This window comes from Rattus norvegicus, chromosome 10 (genome assembly GCF_036323735.1).
Source record: "Rattus norvegicus strain BN/NHsdMcwi chromosome 10, GRCr8, whole genome shotgun sequence".
Classification (NCBI taxonomy): Eukaryota; Metazoa; Chordata; class Mammalia; order Rodentia; family Muridae; genus Rattus; species Rattus norvegicus.
In genome coordinates, this window is record NC_086028.1 from 55,615,565 (window position 1) to 55,622,371 (window position 6,807).

Consider the following 6,807-nt stretch of genomic DNA (forward strand, 5'->3'; position numbering starts at 1 on the left):
AGAGTCATCTCTCCAGCCCTCAGTTTGGGGTTCTCATATGTATATTCCTGGTAGTAATCTCCTGCCAAATGAATTTCAGGTGAATATCACACTCTGTTGTTTTCCTTTCTGTGTAGAAGCTTTTCTTTCTTTTTTTGAAACCCCTTATTTTGTAGCCCTGTCTGGCTTGGAACTTGCTACATAGACCAGAATGGCCTCAAAATCAGAGATCTACCAGTCCCTGCCTCTTAACCGCTGAGAGTAAGGATGTGTGGCACTACATCTGGCTGTGCAGACGTATTGCAATTTGATCAAATCACTGCGTGGCTTGTTTTTGTTTGGTTGCTATTGAAAGAGCGTACCCCAAAACGGGGAGCCGCGTCTCTCGCTCCGATCGCAGGGTGGGGTGCCCCCAGGAATCACAAGGAGCCATTCTTGATGTAACAGCAAGAGGTAGCTTTATTAACGAGATCCCACGTCTTAGCGGGATCCCGGGTCGACACATATCTCACACAGGAGACAGAGGAATCGACCCCGAGCTTCCAAACTCGGGGGTTTTTATAGGGGAGGTAAGGGGCATTCACGCGGTTACACATGATTGGTCAATTCAAAAGGTGCACGGTTACTTTCGGCGCGAAATGACATCAGCAAGGAGTATGTGTTATCTAGCAGCTCGGCAGGCAGGTAGGGTGGCTCATCTCACTCAGGGGGGTGAAGGAAGGGGAGGGGGTGGCTATGGATGGTCAGTGTCCTTGGGGCTGATAGCTGGTTTGGCAAGTCCTATCTCTGGCTCTCCCTCAGGCACGTCCGGCCCTGCACATCCGGACTCTGACAATGAGCAACCTTTATGAAACTCTAGTTCTACATCCCCCAATTCTTTTTTTTTTTTTTTTTTTTTTTGTTAATAGTTCTAATCCTAGAACTTCATGGAGAACTCAGCTTCATCTAGCATAACAGCTTGGTATTGTTGTCTTAACATGAGGATTCTAATCTGGACACTATCCAAGCCTATCCACCAAGGTCATGACTAGCTTTTAGAACTTCTAAGCTTATACAGACTGTGATCCCTGAGGCACAGTCCCAAGAAGTGTTAAGAGTACTAACATATGCAATGTTACATCATTTGTAATGGAAATCAAGCCTATCCCACACCTATCTTGATAGAACCCAGGACAAACATGACTGAATTTCCCTCTAGGTCCCAGCTCTCAGCCCCAACAGCTAGTACGTGGCTGGTGAGGGCTGAGAATTGACAGCTCTCAGGGTGGTCAGCAGCACCAGGTACGGTCCTTTCCAGCGAGGCTCGAGTGTCTGGGCTCAGTGTAGCTGCAATCTCCGACCTGGAACTGATGGGTCTCCGGGGCATAGGCTGCTGTCAGCTGTGAGCAGATTTCTTTCTGTATCACCTGTAGGTCTTTTAGCCTGGCACACAAATCATTATTACTATGGCACTATGACATGTTGGTTCAGTAACATCATCTAATACATTCGGGGGTGGGGGGCTGAGGCCCCATATAAGATCTCAAAGCGGATAAGGCTGAATCTGGAAGGGGTATTTCTTGCTCTGAAGAGAGCAAGAGGGAAGGAGTGTCACCCAGTCTGCGCCAGTCTCCATGGTTAATTTAATTTGGTCAGGGTCTCTTTGCCCTTTTTGCTTGCTAAGCATTCACTTATTGACATACCTTATACTTTCTACTGTCTCTCTGGCTAAAATCTTAAAGTCTATTACACACACCTTAACTACTTGGACAAACTTCTTATCTCCTAAATGAGTCAATTTCTGTATTTGGCAAAGTGAGTCTTTTCTTTGTTCTCTGGGGAGTATAGCTTTCCTCTCAAGTGTGCCATTGTCCTTTATCTTTTAAGCAATTTGGGCCTTTTCTAAGTGAGGCCATCCCTTAGTCCGATCCTAGTTCTCAGTGGCTGTCTCTTGCAGGCCTGCAACCAGGATAGGCTCCTGCATAGTCATTTTTCGAGCCGCTTGATCTGCTTCGTTATTGCCCCATGCCACTGAATCTCTTCCCTCCTGATATCCTGAGCAATGAATAGTACTCACAGTTGTTGGCTTCACCAGGGCATCCAAGAGATGGCAACAGCATCTGAAGTGCTGATGTGCTGGGGGGGTAGAGGTTCAGCCATCCCAGATGACATTGTGTTGTCCACCATGGCAGCACCCACTTGTCTCTGACCTTCATTCATGAAGAGAACTGTTCCCGTCTGTGGACAAGGTCCTCGGCTTTCAGCAGGGGTCAATCAGCCAGTCGCAGAGGTCTTTCCTCCACCCATGGGCTTCTGCCAGTACTTGACACTCGTGCTGTGGTGGCTCCAGGTCCGGATTGGGCAGCAAGGTGACCAGATTGTCCCCAACCGGTGGAGAATCTAGTCCATGGCAGCTGACCAGTGGTCCCATCTTTTGGGACACTCTATTCAAAGGCAGAACATCAGCCACTCTATCACAGTTTAAGTCCTGGATTGGGTGATAATTGTTAGTGCCCGGCTGGCAGGAGTGATGTGTTCCAGGCAGATCAGGACTAAGTCACACATCTCCCAGCATCAGGTACTGGTGCACTGAGACAGGTCTTAAGCTCCACATACACAGTCTGTAGATATGTATACACATGGCCTCACCCAGCCATTTCAGCCCACGCAAGCCATTTTGGAGAGCAATTTTCTCATGAGCAAGGGATAGGGGCAGTCAGGGATGACCATGAATTAGTGGGTGGGTTACCCGGCCCACGCCAAGGTCCACTGTTCTTCGGGCAGTCCATAAGTATTGTTCGTTGCCAGTAGCCCCTTGCACTCAAGGTCTTTGGATATTGGCCCACTGGGGGGCATAGGAGCACAGAGCATTGGGTCCCTGTATCCACACTTCCCTTCTATCTCTGTACATAGCCAGCACTCTAGGACCAAGAGGCTCTCCAGTGGCCCCTCTTGTTCTTCTTGGGCAGTCCCTGACCCAGTGTCCTTTTTTCTTCGTATTAGGCACACTGATCTTTAGCCAGGAATTCTTTTCTGTTGCCAGGTACTATCTTCCTAGGTTCCCTAACTACTGTGGCCAGTATATGTTCCTCTCTCGTCTTTTATCTCTCTTTAGCTCTCTAATTTCCTCTTCTTTTTGTCTCTTTTCTTCCCTAGCTTCCTGCTCTCTTTACCTCTTTCTTTCTTTCTTTCTTTCTTTTTTTCAGTCTCTCTGCATCTTCTTCTACAGCTATTAGGTGCTGTCCACTTTTCTGCACAGACCCTGAACCATGCATCAACTTATTTTCTCTGCAACTTACAATAACTCTCTCAGTGACTTAGCTTAACCCTTCAAGTTTCTGTAACTTTCTCTTCATATCTTTTCCTTATCTTAGCCAGATTGGTGGGGCATTTTCCAGCCCCTCAGAGACCCACCCTTGGAGCCTGGCGGCAGACCCGGCACTCCCTACCTTCAGGCGTCTGAAGAGAGCAGGCAGAAGTGAGGGCCTTCTATCCATGTCTGGAACATTTTTTCTGGTCTCCAGTAGGATTCCGTCTTTCCTCGGTGGTAAAGAAGACCTGTAACAGTTACTAACAAGCATCTCAAATGGGATGGTGAGAAAACAAGAGAATCTTGAGAATAGAGGTCTACTGAAGAAGGCAAACAGCATTTAGTCACACAGCTAAACCAGGAGGCCTTTCTTGGAACAAAAAGGCCATTGTCAGTGTCAGCTCCATGGCTTTGCCTCTCAAGAGAACCAGCCTCCAAATGACACTAGGCTTCTAGTAACAAAAGGATGGAGAGATGGTTAGAACCTGGGTGCTAGATGCCAGGGGGCTGATAACCAGTTCACCTGGGGCTATCAGGACCTCAGTAGTAGCCCTTTACCAAACTGTCTCACTGGGTTTAAAGGGCCCAAGGAAAAGAAAACATTAATAGTGCTGGAGACTGACTCCTCCCTTGGAATAAAGACAGCAGATAAGGCAGGCTTCCTTAAAGAACTTCTCTAAATGAGTGCTCTCCTACTGGGAGCAAATGTCAGAAATTCCTTTACTGTTCTTGTTTTCCTTATAGCCCCACCTAGCTCTCAGCCTTTTTAGATTATTCTTCCTGTAGCATTTCTTTTTTTTTTCTTTTTTTTCTAAAGATTTATTTATTTATTATATATAAGTACACTGTAGCTGTCTTCATATACACCAGAAGAGGGCATCGGATCTCTTTACAGATGGTTGTGAGTCACCATGTGGTTGCTGGGATTTGAACTCATGACCTCTGGAAGAGCAGTCGGGTGCTCTTAACCGCTGAGCCATCTCTCTCCAGCCCTCCTGTAGCATTTCTAACACAGCCTGTCCCTTTTTTTTTTTTTTTATAGCCTGTTGACAGCATTTCTGATCTTTTAGGCAGCTACGCACTAAGTGTCATACTGGCTGAAACTCCGCCTTTAAGATTCTTTGCTCCCAAGCAAAATTTAAATCCTTTTCCAGCTTATCTCAGCTGTCCAACGTGAGATTCCCAGAGATCGCGAACCAAGGTGTAGTAATTCACTAAGAAATCTCTCTATAGTGTTTCTTTTTACCTTAAGCCTTTTCCTTTTAAACAGCTCCTGAAGAGCCAGAAAAATTGGGTGAGACTTGAGAAGTCCCCATGCTCGCTGCAGCAGCTCCGCAGCTAATTTCGCTCCCCTCTACTGTGTGCTGCGAGCACAAGCACAGATAAAACACTATTTTAAAAATTAACTTTGGGGGCTGGGGATTTAGCTCAGTGGTAGAGCGCTTACCTAGGAAGCGCAAGGCCCTGGGTTCGGTCCCCAGCTCCGAAAAAAAAGAACCAAAAAAAAAAATTAACTTTGGCTATCAACCAACACACCGCCACTAGAGCGGGGTCCATAAGATTAAGTTTCTTACTCACTAAGCATTAAGGGGACCAAGTAAAACTCTTCGACGAACAAAGCATAACAAGATTTCAAACACAGTCGTCAGTCCAAAGTCAAACACGAAACAAAAGCCAAAAAAGACACTAGACAATACCACAGAAAACAAACCAGACAAGCAAGACTAAAACAAAGCATCCTATAACCAATTTCCACAGATGCCTGGTACCTTCAGTACCTGGCCCAAACTTCAGCTTAACCTTAGCTGCTTCTGGGATACCAAACACAGAATACAGACAACAGACACTAACACATCTAAGCACACTTGTCCATGCCTATACTTAAATAGGCAGCCGAACTCGACCTCCAAAGTCACAGTCAGATCTTTTTGACTGTCCGTTGCCGGGTCCTCCTGACAAAATTCGGCTTGTGGAACGTCTCTCACTCGTCCCAGAGCCAGGACCCAACAAAGGCTGACTCGTGGAACGTCTCTCATGCGTCCCAGAGCCTGCGCGATTGGGGCGTCCCCCGGTGCGCTTTCTAAAAAGGAAAAAAGAAAGAAAAAGACTATTCAGAGTAGGAATCCTTCATCTACTCACAGGCGCCTATTCGGGGTGGGGAACCTTCTTCCACCCGTGCACAGGGCAGGAATCCTTCTTCTGCCCAGACAGTGCACTCTCAAGCTAGCTTTCTACAGGGCGGGAATCCTTCTTCCACCCGTGCACAGGGCAGGAAACCTTCTTCTGCCCAGACAGTGCACTAAGACTCTCGTGCACAGGGCAGGAATCCTTCATCTGCCCAGACAGTGCACTAAGACCTTAAACCGGTACCGAAAAACACAGACTACAGGACTTAATTCACACACACTCACACACAGCGGCCGCTTTCCAGCACTCACACTAACGTACCTCCAAGTGGCATTCGGGGTTCCGGGGGTCACGCTCCGATCCCGGACGAGCCCCCAAATGAAAGAGCGTACCCCAAAACGGGGAGCCGCGTCTCTCGCTCCGATCGCAGGGTGGGGTGCCCCCAGGAATCACGAGGAGCCATTCTTGATGTAACAGCAAGAGGTAGCTTTATTAACGAGATCCCACGTCTTAGCGGGATCCCGGGTCGACACATATCTCACACAGGAGACAGAGGAATCGACCCCGAGCTTCCAAACTCGGGGGTTTTTATAGGGGAGGTAAGGGGCATTCACGTGGTTACACATGATTGGTCAATTCAAAAGGTGCACGGTTACTTTCGGCGCGAAATGACATCAGCAAGGAGTATGTGTTATCTAGCAGCTCGGCAGGCAGGTAGGGTGGCTCATCTCACTCAGGGGGGTGAAGGAAGGGGAGTGGGTGGCTATGGATGGTCAGTGTCCTTGGGGCTGATAGCTGGTTTGGCAAGTCCTATCTCTGGCTCTCCCTCAGGCACGTCCGGCCCTGCACATCCGGACTCTGACAATGAGCAACCTTTATGAAACTCTAGTTCTACACTATGTGGGGTGCGAGTTCACGTGTGTTTAGGTGTGTATATCCCACAAGCTCATGGAGGCCAGAGCAGGCGCCCTCCTCCAGGACCCTGTCCTTTGCAGCAAAATTTCTCAGTGACCCTGGAATTAACTGCCTGCCCCCACCACCACCACCATCAAACGCACTCCAGTCTGACAACCAGTGATCCTCCTATGCCTATAGCTCTAGTGTTTGGAATGTGAAAGACCATGCCCAGCTTGGACGGTGGAATCAGAACTCAGGTCCTCATGGCTGTCCAGCAAGTGCTCTTAACCCCTTAACCATCACCAGCAGACTTTTATTTTAAGATTTATTTAGGGGTGGGGGATTGGAGAGATGGCTCAGTGGTTAAGAGCACTGACTGAGGGGTTGGGGATTTAGCTCAGTGGTAGAGCGCTTGCCTAGGAAGCCCAAGGCCCTGGGTTCGGTCCCCAGCTCCGGAAAAAAAGAAAAAGAAAAGAAAAGAAAAGAAAAAAAAAGAGCACTGACTGCGCTGTAAT

The 6,807-nt window shown here is 48.0% G+C and overlaps 1 long non-coding RNA gene across 1 annotated transcript; it reads right to left on the minus strand.

The window, feature by feature from the left end:
* Window positions 1-414: 414 nt before the first annotated feature.
* Window positions 415-6,596, minus strand: LOC134480702 (uncharacterized). Its single transcript, XR_010055403.1, has 2 exons — window positions 3,408-6,596; window positions 415-1,401 (listed from the first exon to the last, which is right to left on the minus strand). It is a non-coding gene; the product is annotated as an uncharacterized LOC134480702 (long non-coding RNA).
* Window positions 6,597-6,807: the final 211 nt, after the last annotated feature.